Genomic DNA, 20,721 nt, shown 5'->3' with positions numbered 1-20,721 from the left:
AGAGCACCAGCAAGAGTTTTGAGGCCTTGAATTCAAATCCCAGTCCTGGCACACACACACACACACACACACACACACACACACATTCAATAACTCAAATTGCCACTATGACACACTTTGGCATTCTTAGTAGTTATTTTACTATCAATTTCATGATGGTCATTTTAATGAAAAATGTTACATGTTAGCTCTTTTAAAACAATCATCCATTTTCTGTTTAAATGTCTGTAACAAATCTGAAAACAAAGCATAAAAACAGATGATCCAGAGGGTTTTCTTGTTTTGTTTTTGTGCCTGTCCTAGGGCTTGAACCCAGGGCCTGAGTTCTGTCCCTGAGCTTTTTTGTTCAAGGCTAGTGCTCTGCCACCTGATCACAGCACCACTTTCAGGTTTTTGGTAGTTAATTGGAGGTAAGAGTCTCATGGACTTTCCTGCCCAGGCTGGCTTTGAACCATTATCCTCAGATCTCAGTCTCCTGAGCAGTTAGGATTACAGGCTTGAGCCACCAAGACTCAGCCAAAGGGTTTCCATTTTATCTTTCTTGGAAGACCTCTGTGATTTTATGAGAAATGGCAGCATGATTGTTTTTAAAATCTCCTAATGGAAAATGTAAACTTTATGTTGAGAGGTGGTGTACTTTAGAAACTACTCAAAAGTCATAGAAATAAAAAGTAAGTCATCTTGAGATAATCTGCTAATTCCTTACTCGTACTAATTCCATACAGCACGGTGCTCAAATGTTTGTGTATTTTCACATAATCTGGGATTCCCTAACCCAAAAGTTGAAGGTAGCCGGGCGCTGTTGGCTCATGCTTGTAATCCTAGCTACTCAGGAGACTGAGATCTAAGGATCATGGTTTGAAGCCAGCCACTGCAAAAAAGTCCTTGCGACTTTTATCTCCAAAAACTACTCAGAAAACATCTCAAGTGTTGCTGTGTGGCTCAGGTGGTAGAGTGCTGGCCTTAAGCAAAAGGAGCTCAGGGGCAGTACCCAGGCCCTGAGTTCAAGCCCCAGGACCAACAAAAGAAAAATGTCAAATGTGATGCGTGGGACCATATGTGGTTTTCATGCAAATCCAAGTTAAATATTCTATATTCCTCCTTTTTTAACCAAAAATGCAGTTTAGATATATGTTAATATTTTTTCTTGTTTATTATATCCCAGCTGTTTTGAATTATCTCAAAATACTTAATTTAGCAAGGACTGTTGGCTCATGCCTGTCATTCTAGCTACTCAGGAGGCTGAAATCTGAGGATCATAGTTGAAGCCAGCCCAGTCAGAAAAGTCCATGAGACTCTTATCTCCAATTAACCACCAGAAAACCAGAAGTGGCGCTGTGGCTCAAGTGGTAGAGCACTAGCATTGGGCAAAAGAAACTCAGGGACAATGCCCAGACCCAAGCCCCAGAATTGGCACACACAAAAAAAGGGTAAATGACAAAATATCATTTATGCTCATTCTTGTAAATTCATTTTTTTCTATTCAACAATGTGAGAGAAAAGTCTCTTCATCTACTATGGAAATCTGGCTGATATACCAAACAATCATTTTCAGTTGTAAAAACCACAAATAACATAATTACTTATTTCTTCTTGTATACATATTGGCACTGAACAGAATTTTTTTTTTGGGGGGGGGGGGGTCGGTCATGGGGCTTAAACTCTGGGCCTGGGCACTGTCTCTGAGCTCTTCAGCTCAAGATGAGCACTCTACCACTTAAGCCACAGCGCCACTTCTGGTTTTCTGGTGGTTTATTGGAGATAAGAATCTCATGGACTTTCTTGCCAGGGCTGGCTTTAAACCATGATCTTCAGATCTCTGTCTCCTGATTAGCTAGGATTCCAGGTATGAGCCACCCAGTGCCCAGCTGAAATTTCATTATTTTAAATACACCATATATTTGATTTTCTTTTTGCCTTTCCAGTCTGTCAAGTTATTTTATTTACTGGTGCTGATACTTAGGCTTGAACTCAGGGCCTCATGCTCTCACTTGGCTTTATTGCTCAAGGCTGGTGCTCTACTATTTGAGCCACACCTCCATTTCATCCTTTTCCCTAGTTAGGAGATAAGAGTCTCAGGGACTTTCCTGCCTGAGCTGGCTTTGAACCTTCATCCTCAGATCTCAGCCCCCTGACTAGCTGGGATGACAGGCGTGAGCCACCTTACCCAGCTATCAAGTTATTTTTGACAATTGCTGAAAGGATCCGTCACATCCATGCCAGGGGACCAGGCCGAGGCAGGCAGGCACAGGAGAAAGATTATTACAAGGTTGATTAAAGGAGCCATATTTCCCCTGGAGAGAGAGCACGTGGCAGCATCTGTAGCAGCAGTGTCTGGGGGGGTAGACAATGAGGTAGATGGGGGTTCAGGTGGGTCTGGGTGGAGAGAGGGAAGGGCCAGCTGTAAGGCAGGAACTCCAGGGCAGGGAGGAGCTCAGGTCTGAGTGGAGCTGAGGACCAAAGGTGGGCATAATGCTTAAAGGCTATCACAGCTTTTCCCTCTCATTTAATCCTATAGCCAATCGTGATAACTATACAAGTAACAGTGACAGATCATTATTAGTACAATCTATTTCACAAGAAGAGTTTGCCTTGGTGCCACCCTGAGTTGACCTCAGATCTTTTATTCTTAAAGGCAAATATGGTATCAGATGGTTCCCCAGGGAAGGCCTTGGAATTCTCTCTGCTTGCTTTCGTAATCTGCCTTTTTTCACATCATCCTTGCCTACCATAAGAAAACCTCTTTTAACTTTTTCACATTTCCCTATTGCCCTATGTAAAGAATAAATCAGATCTATTCCTAATCCTAATGACATGCATGTGTGTGTGTGTGTGTGTGTGTGTGTGTGTGTGTGTACGTGCATGCACACGCATGCACACGCATAGTAGTACACGCACATGCGTAGTACTAAGGTTGAACTCAGGGCTTTGTGCTTGGCTTCTTTACTCAAGACTGGCCCTCTACCAGTTGAACTACACCTCCACTTCTGGTTTTTGCTGGTTAGTAGGAAACAGGAGTCTCAGGAACTTTTTTGCCTGGGTTCATTCTGAACCTTGATCCTCACATTTCAGCCTCTCGAGTAAGCTTACAAGGATGAGTCAGAAGCACTGAGTATCACTTGACTTTCAGATTCTTGGTTTTTGTTTGTTTGTTTGTTTTTGGGTCCGGTCGTGGGACCTGAACTCTGGGCCTGGGCGCTGTCCCTCAGCTCTTCAGTTCAAGGCTAGCGCTCTACCACTTGAGCCACAGCGCCACCTCTGGCCTTTTCTGCTTATGTGGTGCTGAGGAATCGAACCCAGGACCTCATGCATGGGAGGCAAGCACTCTACCACTGAGCCACCTTCCCAGCCCCTGACTTTCAGATTCTTAAAGAGAAAGTTTCGTAACACTCTTTCTAAAATCACAAAGAAGTCTTTATTCAAAAACAACTATAATATGAATCAAGATGACTTAACAGAAGTCCAAGGGCAGAGGACAAAGAGAAGCATCAGACCCAATGGGAAGAAGATGAACATTTACCAAAGATCTGGCTTAAGATACCAAACAGGGTGATAAGGGACAGAAACTTGGGTCAATAATGAGGGAGGAAGGATTGCTGTCAGCTCAGCCGGTCCAAGTCAAGGCCTAATTTAGAAAAGAGTTCAAGTAGGGAATCTTTGTTTTTAATTCCTTTTTTAGGATTCATCCAAAGAAGACTAGTAGATATATTGGTCTTATGCTGGTTTGGTTATAAAAGATGTATTTTGTTTTATCAAGTCGTAAAAATTAACTGTGTGCCTTTGGCTCACCCCTGTCATCCTAGCTGTCCAGGAAGCTGAGATCTGAGGATTACAGTTGAAGCCAGCCTGGGCAGAAAAGAACTGACCACCAAGAAACATAAAGTAGAGCTGTTGGTGAAGTGATAATCTTGAGCACAAAAGTTCAGGGACAGTGCCCAGGCCCTGAGTACAAGGCCTAGGACCTGCACAAAAGAAAAAAATAAAACAAAAGGAAAAACTGTTTTAAAAAAATCCAAGGGGCATACTAATACTTCTTGGAGCCTCAGAAAAATAAGCTTCATCATTCATAGGGGCTAACACCAACTGTCCTCATCCAAGCAGAATAGCTCATCCACGTCCCATCTATGTTCAGACAATTTATTTCAAAACATTTCCAGGAAATAGGATCAACTTCATTAGGTGAGGAAATGCTTGCATTTCTAGTGGGCTAATTTTTTTGCTTGAGTCATTTACATATGCAAATTCATTCATTCCTTTCTAAAATCCTCTGAGGGAAATTATTTTATTACCTCTTTCCCAGGATTACAGACTGACACACTAAAACACAGAGCTCAGTTAATGTATAACAGAGCTGGAACTGGAACCTAAGAAGGTGAAGTTTGTGTGTGAGTGTGTGTGTGTGTGTGTGCAGGTCCTGGGGCTTGAACTCAGGGCCTGGGTACTGTTCCTGAGCTTTTCTTTGCTCAAGGCCAGCACTCTACCACTTGAGCCACAGCGCCACTTCCAGCTTTTTTTTGGTGGTTAATGGGAGAGAAAAGACTTTTCTCCCAGACTTTTCTGCCTGAACTGGCTTTGAACCTCGATGCTCAGGTCTCAGCCATAAGTGCCCAACCAGCAACCTCTTATTTGAGTTTAACACAAAATAAGCCACGGATAATTCCCCTCGATGGTGAACTAGCAAGCTGTGTTCACCACATGGCTCTGTACGTCATTTCTGGTTGTCTGAAGATGACCAGGCTGTGTTTCTCACACTCTCGTGTGCTGGGTTGGTGGCACAACCTGGGTGTCACAATGCAAAGGTGATTGCAGTATGCGTGGGTGAGCAGCCCACACTGCCTTCTGGGTTCTGTGTGGCACTCTCCAGGGATAAAACGGCACAGCAAGCCGTTCTCCAAGGACGCTCCAGAGCCGCCAGGTCAGAGCTGCTGGGCTAAGACCCTGGGAGCCAGTCTCGCTGCTCTGAAGAAGTGATTGAAATTCTGCCACTTTGGCCCTCCAGCTCTCATTCATTCCTGCTGGTCTTAGAGAAAACTTAAGCCACAGGGGAGGGAAACAAAAAGCAAGCAAACAAACAAACAAGAAGACAAGGTAAGAGAAAAACCAAGCAAGAAGCGGAGTCTCAGGGGTGGCTAAGACCAGATACATAGAATTGGCAATGGGAATGTGTCTCCAGAGAGACACACTGGGTTGCATTTGTTTTTTAAAATCTTATTTACACTTGTACTCAATCCATCATAGCTCGGCAGAACTCAGTGATCCTAAGAAATCAAAGGCTAATGTCCTGGGGAGTGAAAATCAAGAAATCTGGAATATTCTCCATTGGTTTAAAAATGAGTGCTTGGAGCTGGGGGCTAGGGGCTCACATCTGTCATCCTAGCTACTCAGGAGGCTAGATCTGAGGATCTTGGTTCAGAGCCTGGGCAGGAAAGTCCATGAGACTCCTGGCTCCAGTGAGCCAGCAAGCAGAGGCCTGGCAAAAGAGGAATCTTGCTGAGGGAGCTGGGGAAGGGGGTGGGGAAGCGACAGAGGTTCTCAGGTGCTGTCATTCAATTCTGCCATCTGCCATTAGCACTAGATCAGCAAGTTTGGCTTTGAGACACCTGGGGGGGGGGGGGGTGTCACCACTGAAGGTTTGCAGTTGGAATTCACACACAGGTGAAAGGAGAAGGGAACTCGAGCACCCCCAGAGCAAAACATGGATCGCTAAGGAATTTGCCTAGAAAAAAAAATCAGTTAAAATGCAGAACCGAATTTTTACCCTCAGAACACAGATTATACATTTCAGTTGTATCTAGCAATAACTAACTTTTTTGTCTTTTGGGTTTATTAATGAACTAATTTTGAAGTATTTGGGAGGCTAATTGTTCCCATGTCTGTGGGGGGAGGAATGGGGAAATTGGGACAGTTCCTTCTTCTGTAATATTTCACTTGTGTTTTTTTTTTCTTCATCTGGTTTCTCCACGGAATTGTTTCTCTAAACTGTGATTTATGAGAATTCATAAAAGCACTAACAGTGCATTTAAATCACAAAGTAATGGAATTAGTATAGTAGTATAGAAGCTGATTGTCCAGAGCAATTCAAGGGAATATTAATGAACCAAATGAATGCTTATTACCCTCTGCCCTTGCCGTGTGTGTGTGTGTGTGTGTGTGTGTGTGTGTGTGTGTGTGTGTGTGTGTGTGTGTGTGTGTGTGTGTGTGTGTGCTGGCACTGAGGGTTGAACTCAAGATCTGGGCACTGTTCCTGAGCTTTTTTCTCAAAGCTAGTACCACTTGAGTCACAGGTCCTTTCTGGCTTTTTGCTGGTTAATTGTGAATAAAAGTCTTACGAACTTCCTTGCCTGAGCTGGCTTTGAACCACAATCCTCGGATCTCAGCCTCCTGAGGAGCTAGGATTATGGGTAGAGCCACCAGCGCCCGATAGTACATGCATCTTCACCAGTGTAACCACTTTCATCTTTCTTCCTCCTCTTTCCTGCCATCAGTCCCAACCCCACCGGTCCCTTCGAGTTATCTACTTCCTTTATATTAGCATCATTGTTGATCAAAGCTTCTAAGTACAGGACAGCCCTAGTTACCTAAAGGCCAAAGTCATTCACGTTGTTTTTATCTTGGATGATTGATTGATCTCTGGAATATTCTATACTATTCCGGAATTTATTTATTAATTTATTGGTGATGGTCTTGAGGCCTGAACTCAACTCAGGGCCTAGACTTTGTCCCTGACCTTTTGTGCTCAAGGCCAGTGCTGTTCCACTTTGACATCTTCACTTCTGCCTTTGGTTAGTGCTTCATTGGAGATAAGAGTCTCATGGACTTTTCTGCTCTGGCTGACTTGGAACCCTCATCCTAAGATCTCAGCCTCCTGAATAATAGGCCTTCTGGGATTCTTGTATGACTGTCTGTGGGAAGGAGCAGAACTCACATAGACTCCCTTTCTAGCAGCCCAGTAGGAAACAAACATTGATGTAGAAATCATTAAGACGAGTAAGTAGGTTAATGATAACAATGTTCTGTCTCAATGTGCTGCCCCTGCTTTGCTCAACAGTAGCCATACCAATGAACCCTCAGTCATCTCCAGATCTCACACTGTTTCAGTTCCAAAACGGATTGCAGCTTTCATTATTTCCACACTCAGAAGCAAGGCATAGAGGTGAAAGTTCACGCGAGCCGCCCTGCTCCTCCCCTCGCTCTCACACTTACCCAGGTGCGCACACTCCCAGGGTCGGTGTCCCACCCACCACCTCCTTGCAGATTGTGTGAGAATGTGTGGGATGCGGTTTGCAATGCAGTAAGTCCTCAGTCCATGTCCAGACCTTTATGATGGATGGCATTTGTATTGAGCTCAAAGGGATGGAGGGAAGATGAAGGGTGGGCAAATGCAGTCAGTCAGAATACAGAATGTACACATGTGAAAATGGAACCAGGTACTGCTGGGGCGGCGGGGGGGGGGGGGGGGGGGAAGGGGGGGAGAAGGGGGAAGCAGGACGGGAGGGTGCGCCTGGCAGAGAGTTGGAGAGCTATGGAGGGGTGACACTGGTCTGGATGTCGGGCACTTAGGAACTGACATGTTGATTTACCTTTGACTCTTGGTACAACTACTTAAAGATTTTTTTTTTTAATGTGAAGTTAGCCAGGCACTGGTGGTTCATACCTGTAAATCTTTGCTACTTAGAAGGCTGAGATCAGAGGGTCGCAATTCAAAGCCAGAAGTAGAGCTATGGCTCAAACACCAGCTTTGAGCAAAACACTCAGGGACAGGACAGACCCTGAATTCAAGCCTCAGGACCAGAAAAAAAAAATTTTTTTTAATAAGAAAAACATGAGTAAGAAGTAGTCTCCCCCCCCCCTCCTAATTTGCTTGTCTATTAACCAACTCTTGATATGCATTAGCATTTGTGCCAAGGTTTTCTGTGTCATCCTCTTACTTGAGACATTATACCTGTTGGTTTCTAGGCTATTTTTTTTCAAGCAGATTGACTTTTTTTTTTTTTTTTTTTGTCAGTCGTGGGTCTTGAACCACAGTGCCACTTCCAGTTTTCTGGTAGTGTATTGGAGATAAGAGTTTCCTGCCCGGACTGACTTTGAACCACGATCTTCAGATCTCAGCCTCCTGAGCAGCTAGGATTACAGGCGTGAGCCACCAGCGCCCGGCTAGCAGATTGACTTTAATAACCAATTTCAAAACATTGTAGGGGAAATGTCTCCAAAGAAAATGAGGAGCTGGGAAGGTGGCTCAGTGGTAGAGCGCTAGCCTTGAGCTGAAGAGCTGAGGGACAGCACCCAGGCCCAGAGTTCAGGCCCACAACTGGAACCCCCCAAAAAAGAAAAAAGAAACAAAAGAGCATTCTTTTCCTAAGAATTTTTATGTTACAATTCATTTCTTAGGATAAATACAATCTGTTTTGTTCTACATGAATATTAGAACAGAATAATTTGCTGAAGTTAAAATAATTGGTTTTCCTTTGTTTTATTTGTTTAAAAGAACTGATACTTTTCAAACTTTCAGTTGCTCATCTAATTTACATTCTTCTCAGCAAAATACCTTAATAGTCTGAAATCACCCTTCCACATTAGTCATTTTGATTCCAAATGAAACAAACAAAAAATATAATACAAGTAATTTTTTAAAATTGAATTTTTTTGGTTTGCTTTACAATATTGGAGAAAATAGAATTTCCCTTAGAATTACATTTACTTAGAATACTACATTTTAAACAAATTACTATTTTTAAGTATCACGGTAATCAACAGACTTCCTGTGGAAACTTGCTATGAAATTATTTTTATAATGATACATTTCTATCATTCTTGACCAACAAAAATTTCCCCTGCAGGGCAGATATTTCTGACTGGCATTCTGCATAATTGAGTGAAATCCACTAAAGAATATTTTTTGATTGGTTGGTTTCTTTTGGTCGGTGATGGGGCTTGAACTCTGGGCCTGAGTACTGTCCTTCAGCTCTTCAGCTCAAAGCTAGTGCTCTACCACATGAGCTACAGTGCTACTCCCCAACGAATATTTTTTAATCTCAGGATAGGAAGAAAAACACACTCCTTCCTGTATAGAAATAGCCATGTTCTTTCTTTAGTTTGACAATCTTTGGAAGGTATATCAATAATGGCTGTGTTTAAATTATTTTCCCATAGAGTGCTCCCCTTACCCCTCCACGCCAGTACAAGAACTTGAACTCAGGGCCTTAAGCTCTTGCTAGTCTGTGCTTAAGCCACACTTCCAACTGGAGATAAGAGTCTAACAGACTTTTCTTACCCAGCTAGATCCTCTTGTCTGTCTCCTGAGTAGCTAGGATGACAGGCATAAGCCACCAGTGCTGGACTCTATTTAATTTCTAAAAAAAAACACTGATGAAGCAGATGGTGTCCCTGCCCTCACAGTTCAAAGTACAGTGATGAGCAAGTGTGGTCTGTGCATTGTGTGGATAAACATAAACCCATAGACAATGGCAAGTGTTGTCATGATTCCAGTATGACATGGCCCCACAGGATCGTGTGCTAAAAACTGGCTTTCCATCTGGTGGTACCATTTTGGAAGATGGTGGAAATGTTAGAAGAGTCACTATGGGGTGAGTGCCTTCTCTTTCTCCTAAAGATCTTCTTCCTTTTTTTCTTCTTCTTCTCTTCTGTCTACTTCTCCTCTCCCTCTTCTTTCTCCTCCTCATTCTGAATATCCTCCTTCTTCTCCCTCTCCTTTTCCTCCTCCTCTTCCTTCTCATCATCTACCTCTTCTCCTCCTTCTGAAGATTATCCTCCTTCTCTTCCTTTTCTTTCTCTTCCTCTTTCTCTTCCTTCTCTTTCATCTCTTCTTTCTCCTCCTTTTTCTCTTCTCCTTCTTTTCCTTCTCTTCTTCCTCCTTCATTTCCTTCTCCTTCTCTTCTTCCTCCTGCCTTTTCTGCCCCTCCTTTTTCTCCTCTTCTTCCTCTTTCTCCTCCTTCTTGTAAAGGTGCACCTCCCTCTCCTTCTCTTCCTCCTCTTCCCCTTTCTCCTCCTCCTCCCTCCTTCTGTCTCTCCCTTGCTCTTTCCCCATCTGACTTTTCCTGTCTTTCCTTTCCTCTCCCTCTTTCTCCTTTTCTTTTTCCTTCCTTCCTTCCCTCCTTCCTTCCTTCCCTTCCTCCTTTCCTTCCTTCCTTCCTTCCTTCCTCCCTTCCTTCCTTCCTTCCTTCCTCTCTTTCCTCTTTCTGACTTCTCCCACCCCACACTCAGGTTACCATAATGTTCTTCCTCCCCATGGGGCCCTAAAAATGGAGCCAGTTGAATTTAGATGGAAACTTCTGAGAGAGAGAACCATAACAATGCTCCCTTAAATTCTGTTTACCTCAGATTTTCTGTCACAATGATGAATAATAACACCAGTGTTTGCAGGGGAAAATGTATGGTAAGAGTCAAATTCCCACGTAGAATGTGAAGATCAGGGAAGTCCTCTTGATAAAAGCAGCAGGTAGGCTAACATCTAAGGGGCCTGGGCCTTGATAAAACAAAGATGGCTGGTTAAAAGGCCCAGAAAAAGGGAACAGCCTTCTTGAAGTAGTCATTCAACATTTCAAGCACAGCTCTTGAAGCTTAGGATACAGTGGTGAGCTCAATTGCTCTACCTATATTGAGATTATATTTTAACTTTCAAGAGAAAAGAAAAAAAACTATTTTTTAAAAAAAAGGATATACAGCCAGGCATTGGTGGCTCACACCTATAATCTTAGCTATTCAGGAAGCTGAAATCTGATTCAAAGCCAGCTCAGGCAGCCAAGTCTGTGACACTTGTATCTCCAATTAACCACCACGAATCCAGCTGTGGAGCTGTGGTTCAAGTGGTAGAGTGATAGCATGGAGCAAAACAAGGCTCAGAACAGTGCAGAGGTCCTGAGTTCAAGCCTCAGGACAGAAGCACACACACACACACACACACACACACACACAGAAAAAGATATAGTGATGAGAGATGAAAAATAATGTTTGTTAGTCATGAATATCATGAAGAAAATTAATTAAAGGCTGAGTTGAGTAGAGAGTAGAAAATGTGAAGGTGAGATAATTTGGGGAAAAACAACCAGGGGCTGAGCATGGAGACTCACATCTGTCATTCTTGTGACTCAGGATAATGAGATCTAAAGATCAGCGTTTAAAGCCAGCCTGGGTATACAAAGCCGAGAGACTCTGATCTTCAATTAACCAGCAAAAAGCTGGAAATGAAGACATGGCTCAAGTGGTAGAGCGTCCACCTTGAGTGAAAAAAACTAAGCGGGTACACAAGGCCCTGAGTTCAAGCTCCCCAAAAAGAATGACATAGAAACATCCTCCTCCCAAGCAGCCTTGATGGTGAGGCCTGAAGGAGTGGTGTCACCAAATTGTGTGACCAAGGGAGAGGTACCCTCTGGGCGAAGGCAGAAGACACCTGAGACCTAGAGCCAGGCACTCCTGGGCGGGGCCCGTGTGTGAGCACAGGCCTGGTTCAGAGGGACGGGGAGCCACGTGAGGGCCTGTGAACTGGAAGATAACAGGCCCCACTGGTTCCATGTATTTTATGAGAGTGGGAATGGTGTCATTAGAAAACAACTCTTTTATTTTGTTTCAGCGTGCTGGTCCTGAGGCTTGAACTCAAGGCCTGGGCTTTGTTTCCTCCAGGCTGCTGTACTACCACTTGTACCACAGCTCTACTTCTGGTTTTGTTTTGTTGATTACTAGTTAATGGGAGATAATCGGCTCATAGACTTTGCTGCTGGGGCTGTATCTGAACTCCAGTCCTCAGATCTCAGCCTCCTGAGTCGCTAGGATTACAGGTGGAAGCATACTTAGCAACTACTAACAGACATTACCCACGCCCCCTCCCCCCCCTCCAGCATTGCTGGGGCTAATGGATACAAAACCGTTACGTGGAGCAAGGGCCGGGGCGGCAAGAACTATTTCAAGATGATTGCAGTAATGGTTTGGACCAGTTTGGTAATAAGCCAAGAGATGTGGTTATATCCTGGATATCTTTCAAAGGTAGAACTGAGAATCTGCTGAAGGATTTGTGTGTGTGTGTGTGTGTGTGTGTGTGTGTGTGTGTGTGTGTGTGTGTGTGTGTGTGTGTGTGTGTGTGTGTGTGTGTGTATGCTGGTCCTGGGGCCTGAACTTAGTGCCTAGGCACTGTCCCTGAGCTTCTTTTGCACAAAGCCAGCACTCTACCACTTGAGCCTCAGCTCTGCTTCTGGCTTTTTGATTGGAGGTAAGCATCTCATGGACATTCTTGCCTGAGCTGGCTTGGAACCATGATCTCAGATCAAAGCCTCCTGAGTACCTAGGATTATAGGATTATAGCCTTCGGTGAGCCACACCAAAGGCTGCCTCTGCCTCCTGCTTTTCTTCGATTACCCTCCATTTCTAAGTCCTCATGTTTACTTTCTGAGTATCTTTTAGATGCCTGCATTTCTAGACTTACCATGACCTAAGTCTTAAGTAGACTTTCCCTTCTGGTCTTAATTAGGCTGTCTCGACTAGCTGCTGGGTTTCCCCCATCATCCTCCTGCGTTCACTCTCACATCCTTTCTTCCCTCCACATCTTTGCCAGACTTTAGTCAGTTTGGATCAGTTTGGAAACAGGAACTAGCTAATCCAAGACACTCCTCAATACTTCAACAGCATGGGCTGGGAAGGTGGCTCAGTGGTAGAGCGCTTGCCTTGCATGCTCGAGGCCCTGGGTTCGATTCCTCAGCACCACATAAGCAAAAAAAAAAAAAAAAAGCCGGAAGTGGTGCTGTGGCTCAAGTGGTAGAGTGCTAGCCTTGAGCTGAAGAGCTGAGGGACAGTGCCCAGGCCCAGAGTTCAGGCCCCACGACTGGACCCAAAAAAAAAAAAATACTTCAACAGCATGCTGTGTGCTTTCCCGTGGAAGGCCTAGACCTTCCAAGGCAGCTGCCAAGGTCTGGCCTCTTAAACACAATGGACAAAATATGATCTCCAAAAGTTGGCTTTGCTTAGACACTATTCTGCCAATTCATCTGAGCAATCGAGCCCCGCCTGCCCACAGGACTAGTGTATCTCAAGTTATTCCTCACTTACAACGTTTCAAAACACACCTGAGCTACCAGCACTTCCCCATCACACGCCCCTCCAGCCGTCCCTGCTCAGCGAATCCAGACTCTAGCCTAAGCTGGGCGCCGGTGGCTCACGCCTGTAATCCTAGCTACTCAGGAGGCTGAGATTTGAGGATCACGGTTCAAAGCCAGCCCGGGCAAGAAAGTCCATGCGACTCTTATCTCCAATAAAACACTAGAAAACCAGAAGTGGTGCTGTGGCTCAAGCGGTAGAGCACTCGCCTTGAGCTGAAGCGCTGAGGGATAGCACCCAAGCCCAGAGCTCAAGCCCCACGGCTGACAAAGAACAAAAACAAAAACCAAAAAACTCTAGCCTATGAAAGTCTGAATTCACAGATGTAGGGACCATCGTTGGACTCATTTTTCTTTTCTTTTTTTTTTTTTTAGTCTGAGACTGGGACTTGAACTCGGTACCTTATGCTTTTGCTCATGGGCTAGCATACTATCAACTGAGCCACAACTCTAATCCCATTGGAATCGTTTTCTTTTGTAATATTTTTTTTTTGGGGGGGTCCAGTCATGGGGCCTGAACTCTGGGCCTGGACGCTGTCCCTCAGCTCTTCAGCTCAAGGCTAGCGCTCTACCACTTGAGCCACAGCACCACTTCTGGGTTTTTTCTTTTTGCTTGTGTGGTGCTGAGGAATTGAACCCAGGGCCTCATGCATGCAAGGCAAGCACTCTACCACTGAGCCACCTTCCCAGCCCCACTTTTGTAACATTTTATATTGAAAATCCTTCAGCACAGCGCCAGTGGCTCATGTCTATAATCCCAGCTGCTCAGGAGGCTGAGATCTGAGGGTCACAGTTCAAAGCCAGTCCAGGCAAGAAAGTCTGTGAGATTGTTATCTCCAACCATCTAGCAAAAACCTGGAAGTGGAGCTGTGGTTCAAGTGATAGAGTGCCACCCTTGAAACAAAAGGCTAAGAGTAGTATCCAGGCCCTGAGTTCAAGACCCAGTACTGCATACACACACACACACACACACACACACACACACACAACACACACACACACACACACACAACACACACACACACCAACCACCACCACCATCACTATCATCAACAACAACAACAACAACAACCACCAGCAGCAGCAGCAGCACCAGCAGCAGCACCAGCAGCTCTTGAATTTCTGGCTTGGTAAACTGGAATAGGATCAGGCTTGGGTAAGATCTAGGCAGGAGAGATTCATTAAGAGAAATCCCCAAACTGTCAGGCAAGATAGTTTGGGATCGAGGGATAAACAGGAGATAGTGCCTAGGCCCTGAGTTCAATCCCCAGGCCTGGCACATGCATCACACATGCACACGCATGCACACAAGTGTAGGGAATCTCCAAGGAGAGAATTTGAATTGTGTGATTCATGCCTGTGAGGAGACAATTGTCATTTTTGGCAACCTACAGTGAAGGTCTCAGGTTTGACCCAGTGTTGCAATCCTGGGTGACAATTTAGTGATATTTGGTCACCAACTTTCTCCTGGAAAACTAGAGCAGAGGCCAGCTTGTGCTTGCTCTGTGCTTCCTACCATTCTCACCACCCGGGACAGTGCTCCTACTCCTGTCATCTCAGACTTTCCATCCTCTACCAGCATCCATGTTACAAAATATTTAGTCATCTGTCTTCCCCCACATTATTTTTTTTTGGTAACTTTTGTAATTATTTTTCAAGGCTTGCCTATTTTTTTACTTTTTTATTATTATTTTTAAGTAGCTATACAAAGGAGTTGCTATTTAACAAAGCAGTTCATGCTTATCTCCACGTGTGTGTGTGTGTGTGTGTGTGTGTGTGTGTGTGTGTGTGTGTGTACTGGGGTTTGACTCAAGGCCTCACACTCTTGCTTGGCTATTTCAGTCAAGGCTGCTGCTCTGCACTTGAGCCGCAGCTCCACTTCCTGCACCTGTGTTTTAGAGACTTGCAGGCAGGCAGACAGTCAGGCAGGCAGGGTAGTGAAATGAAGAAGATGGGCCATTGACTGGGGAGGTGGGGGATTGGTTAGGAGTTCTATCACCAACATTCTGTGGTTAATACTAACTTGAAAGTGAGCACAAAACTTAAAGAGAAGCTTAGCTGTGGTTAATTGTTGTTGAATTGGGGCCATTTATGACAGGATCCTTTGTTTATCTTCTTGAGCTATTAGGAGTATTAGCCATCTGTCTTCCTCCAGTCTGACTTACAACAGGTTGGCCACTTGAGTTCTTTATTTTTTAAAAGATAAAAGATGGTTTTCCTGGGCTGGTTGCTATGAGTCATGGGTCATAGTTCTATTTTATGATGGATAATGATTCTTCTTAGCTCCTGGCTTATCTGCTCAGTTTCTCAGGTGCAGCCATGAAAAGACGTAATTACAGTACAGTTATGTAGGGGAAATGGAGGACAGCTATACAAAGCGTTCACCCCACTGTCCTCGGGATACTCGCTGAGATGTCGATGCTGAAGTGTGTATCAGAAGTGGGGGGATGTCACAGGTACCTGAGTGTCTCAGTCCAAAACCAACCTGTGTAGAAAAGTCCCTGGGAAGGTGGCTCAGTGGTAGAGTGCTTGCCTTGCATGCCTGAGGCCCTGGGTTCCATTCCTCAGCACCACATAAGCAAAAAGAAAAAAGCCGAAGTGGCTCTGTGGTTCAAGTGGTAGAACTAGCCTTGAGCTGAAGAGCTGAGGGACAGCGCCCAGGCCCAGAGTTCAGGCACCACGACAAAGAAAGAGAGATAGAAAGAGAGAGAGAAAGAGAGAGAGAGAGGAAGGAAGGAAGGAAGAGAAAGGAAGGAAGCAGGCAGGCAGGCAAGAAAGCAAAGAAAGAAAAAGAAAAGTCCCAGAGACTTCAATCTCTAATGAAACGGCAAAAAATCCAGGCTGGAGGTGTGGTTCAGGTGGTACAGCAACAGCTAAGCAAGCAAGCTGATCAAGTGCAAGGCCCTGAATTCAAACCTTATACTGATGAAAAGAAAACTAGACCGTCAGTTCTGTTAAATGCCTTTAAAAGTGTCATTGCAGAGTTATTAATTGGCTTTGGAAAGTCATTAATTGGCTTTATAAAAGAAAGTTCTAAATGAAGTTAATATATAAATAGGGAACTAACTCCAATCTTCAGCAAAAGAGCTCAGGGACAGTGCCTAGGCCCTGAGTTCAAGCCTCATGACAGACAAAAAAAAAAAAAAGATTTCTATTTTACCAAAGTAAATTTATTTGCATATGAAGCAACTTCCGTATTAGACTTCCAAAAAGAAAAGTGACTTCTCACCTGGTTAAAGGATAATTATTTAGCTGGACACCAGTGACTCATGCCTCTAATCCTAGCTGAGATTTGAAGATAATGGGTTCAGAGCCAGCGAAAGCAGGAAAATCTGTAAGACTTTTATCTCCAATTAACGAGCAAAAAGCTGGAAGTTGGAGGTGTGTCCTAAGTCCTAAGTGGTAGAGTACCAGCCTATTTAGAATGTGAGCCTCTGAGTTCAAGCCCCAATACTAGCACACACACACACACACACACACACACACACACACACATACACATACACAGATTAATTATTGAAGCCAGACACTGGTGGCTCACACCGTAATCCTAGCTATTCAGGAGGCTGAGATCTGATCACTGTGATTCAAAACCGGCTCAGGCAGGAAAGTCTGTGACTCTCCTATCTCCAATTAACCACCAAAAGCTAGAACTAGAACTGTGGCTCAAGTGGTAGAACAGTAGCCTTGAGTTCAAAAACTCAATGATAGCAGTGCCTTGGCCTTGAGTTCAAGACATAGGACTGGCACAAGAAAGGGAAAAAAAATACTGATATGTGGCAATGGTTAAGCTCCTAGAATCTTACTTTACAACATACACACACACACACACACACACACACACACACACACACACACACACACACACGACATACATACCGAACATGTTCTTTTGATTGATAGTTAACAAATTATCTTTTCATTGGCATTAATAAATTCTGATAACCAACTACCTGCCAAGAAAAGTTTATTTATTTATTTATGTATTGTTGGTCATGGGGCTTGAATTCAGGGCCTACGAACTGTCCCTGAGCTCTTTTGTTCAAGGCTAGCACTGTACCACTTGAGCCACAACACGACTTCTCTAGTATGTTTTTATATATAAAATACTGTAGTCTTTTTGTACAAATAACAATTTGTACAATTTTTTGGTGTTAGTACATGAGTCAATAGTCTCTTAGGTTCATGATGCTAAATCAAATCCTTTAATTAGGGCCTATTAAAGTCTTCACAAATCCTAATCATTTTGTTTCCAAACAATTTCCTCAGTTAAATTCCTCTTGATGAATTTCTAAATATCTGTTTGTTTCAAGTTTTATTTTATGTCAGAACCAGGTCTGGAACCGAGATCCTCGCATTCTTGCTTGATTTGTCCACTCAAGGCTGGCACTCTACCACTTGAGCCACAACTCCACTTCCTACATTTTGCTGTTAAATTAGAGATAAAGTCTCTCTGATTTGTCTGGCTGGGCTGATTTTGAACCTCAGTCCTCAGACCTCAGCCTCCTGAGTAGCGAAGAATATAGATATGAGCCACTGGCTCCCAGCTTAGGTATCTGTTTTCTTTCCATTTTCTCTTTTTTCCCCTTATCTTGCAGCATTTGATGTATTGACATCAGGTTATGGTGTTTAAGCCTTAACTTTCCATCTTAGTAATTAAATAATTATTAAGGAAAAGAGGAAACATAACCAAGTAATTTATATCCTTTTCTAGGGAAAATCTGGGTGCATTTGGGATTGTTAGAGCATGTCAGCTGGGGTCACAACCTTGGATTTTGGGTTTTGAATGGAGGATCTGCCTGATTTCAAGAGATACATATGGGGAACCAAGTTACCATGAACTTGTGATGGTTAAATTTTGGGTGTCCACTTGTCTGCCCAGATACTTTGTCACACGTTATTTCTGGATGTTTCTGTGGTGATGTTGATTGTGTGGGATGAATATTTACATGGTTAAAGTCTGAGGAAAGCAGATTCTCCCTCCAAGACAGAAAGATGTGTGAGACTCACCCACTTGTTGAAAGTCTCAGTAGAATATAGACACATCTTCTGGAACAAAAAGAATTCGGCCAACAGAGAGCTGTGGGATCTGAGCTTCAGCGCTTGTCTGGGTCTCCATTCTGCAGGGTTTATACTTACCAAGCACTTGTGATTGTGGGAACAGGGGAGCAGGTGCCTTAAAATCCGCCCCCCACCCCCGTGTCTCCCTCTGTCTCTGCCTGTCAGTCTGTCTCTCTGTGTCTGTCTCTCTTTGCCTCTTTCTTTATGTCTCTGTCTGTCTGTCTGTCTCTGTCTCTATCTCTGGACATAGACAAACACATGCAACTACAAATCCACACAAAAATCCTCTTGGTGGTTATTCTGGAGAACTCTAAATTCAATCCCAGATACTCAGGAGACTGAGATCTGAGGGTCTCAATTCAAAACAAGCCTGGTCAGAAAAGCCCATTTGTCTCTTTTCTCCAGTGAACTAGCAAAAAGCCTGAAGTGGCAGTGTGCCTTAAGAGGTAGAGTGCTCTGCCTTGAGTGAAAACACCGAGTGCAAGGCCCTGAGTTCAAGTCCTAGTACATACTACCCCCCCCACACACATACACAAGAAAGATAACCTATGTCATCACTTTACAAAACTCTTGAATTCTTAGTAAAGTGTGAAAAATGTTTTGCTTCCTAGTCATTCAGTTTCATTCCTATTCTCTTTCAGTTAGTGCTCAACTGAGCTTTTATTTGTAATCTGACTCAATTGGTAAACCAGCCAGAGAAACTAGGAAATATGGAGATTGACATCTCTAGATGGCAGTCTGGCTACCATTTGATAATCCTTAACATGGAACTAATCTTTGACTGACTTGTTAGGAGCAATAATAACACCTTGCATGTTTAGAATGCTTCCCCAATTAGCGAGGATATTTACAAATTCATTATTGACACTTAACAGTATGTAGCATATTGTAGGTACTCAAAACCTGTTTAATCTATGATACTGATTAAATCTGCTTGACTTTGGAAAGTTTAATAAGCTCACAGAAATCACATAGGAAGAATATATTGGAGTGTTTGCTAAATTTAGCCTTCTTTCCCAGCTGGGACTTTTGCCAGTTTGGTTTTTCTTGACTATGGCGTTTGGCTGCTTCAATTAGTGAAGCCTGCAGGTCCCCATAAGGCCCTGGGTACTGCTATTCCCCCACTAAGTTTTCCAATTGAAACTCTAGTTTTTATAATAAGCTCACTGGTGAAAGGAACCTAAGATTGCTAAGTGGTGCTCTCAGAAATGAGAGCACATGTCACTACTTGGGGCTTGAATTCTTGCTTGTTTTTTCCTTAAGGCTGGTACTCTACCAATTGAGCCACACCTCAAGCTGACTTTGAACCAAGCTGACTTTGACTCTCAGGATGTCAGCCGCCCAACTAGCCCGGATTACAGGCATGAGCCCCCAGCATCCGGGCTTAGATGCGTGTTTCTGACAGCAAGTAGAGCAGTAGCTGTGCAGAATTTGTATTGCTTCCAAAGATTCTGGAGCTAACCTGTATGATGAAGCTGATAGCTTTATCTTCCTTTTCTCCTTTTACAGCAAAAAAGCACTATGTTGGTTTCTGATGATAACCTGCTGAGGCCTCATTAGAAATCGTGTCAAGAGTAACTCACAAATCTTTGTGGGTGTGGGAGCTATTGACAAAGCTGGTTAGAAATCTGAAGTCCTAGCTACTCAGGAGGCTGAGATCTGAGGCTTGCAAGGTTCTCCTGAGGCCAGCCTGGTCAGAAGTATCCATGAGACTCTTCTCTCCAATTAACCAGCAGAAAGCTGGGTGTGGAGGTGTGGCTCAAGTGGTAGAGCACCAACCTTGAGTGAAAAAGCTCAGGGACAGCACCCAGGTCCTGAGATCAAGCCCCACGACTAACAAAAAATAAAAATTATATATATATATATATATATATATATATATATATATATATATGAAATCAGTGTTCTTGAAGAGTTACTAGCATTGACCAGAGTGTTTACTAGAGTTAAAGAAGCAAGGTGTTTGCTCTTTTCTTCTAGTTTTGTTATTGTTTTTTAAAGTCTCTGGGTTGCATCTGTGGCAGGCAGGCAGGCAGGCAAGGACTTCCAGCTGGTGGAGAGAAAGCACACCTGTTCCTGTTCCGTGTTGGTCCAAGCGATGCAATTCCCAGTCTTCAGCTATTTCAGCTTAATGAGGAGACAAAACCCTGGAGCTTTCCTCTCCAACAAGTGTTGCTCTTTGTGGCAGCCATAGACTCCCCATGCTCTTGCTACATAAACTTGAGCAGCGGCTGCTGCCTGAACCCCAAAGACTGTGATCTGGGTTTCCCTCCATCAGCCTCTCCTATCTCTATTTTTTTTTTTCCAAATGGCTCAATGCCAGGAGCAGCACTGTAGCCCTGGTCTTGTCCGAGGAGGGACATGTCACAGACACTCAGAAATGGTAGGATAAGACAAGGTGGGTGAGTGCAGTCATCATATTCAATGTACACAGGTGAACGTGGGCCCGAGTAACTTGAGGGGATTGGGTGGGGGTGGTAGAGGGGGGGAGAACGATGGGAGGGGTGACATTGATAAAAAGGTATGGTACTCCTTGCCTGACATGTTGAGTTGAAACCCC

The sequence above is a fragment of the Dipodomys spectabilis genome, unplaced genomic scaffold (genome assembly GCF_019054845.1).
Source record: "Dipodomys spectabilis isolate Male_0828 unplaced genomic scaffold, ASM1905484v1 ptg000039l, whole genome shotgun sequence".
Classification (NCBI taxonomy): Eukaryota; Metazoa; Chordata; class Mammalia; order Rodentia; family Heteromyidae; genus Dipodomys; species Dipodomys spectabilis.
The sequence above is the reverse complement of the archived record's forward strand: the minus strand, read 5'-3'. Positions refer to the sequence as shown.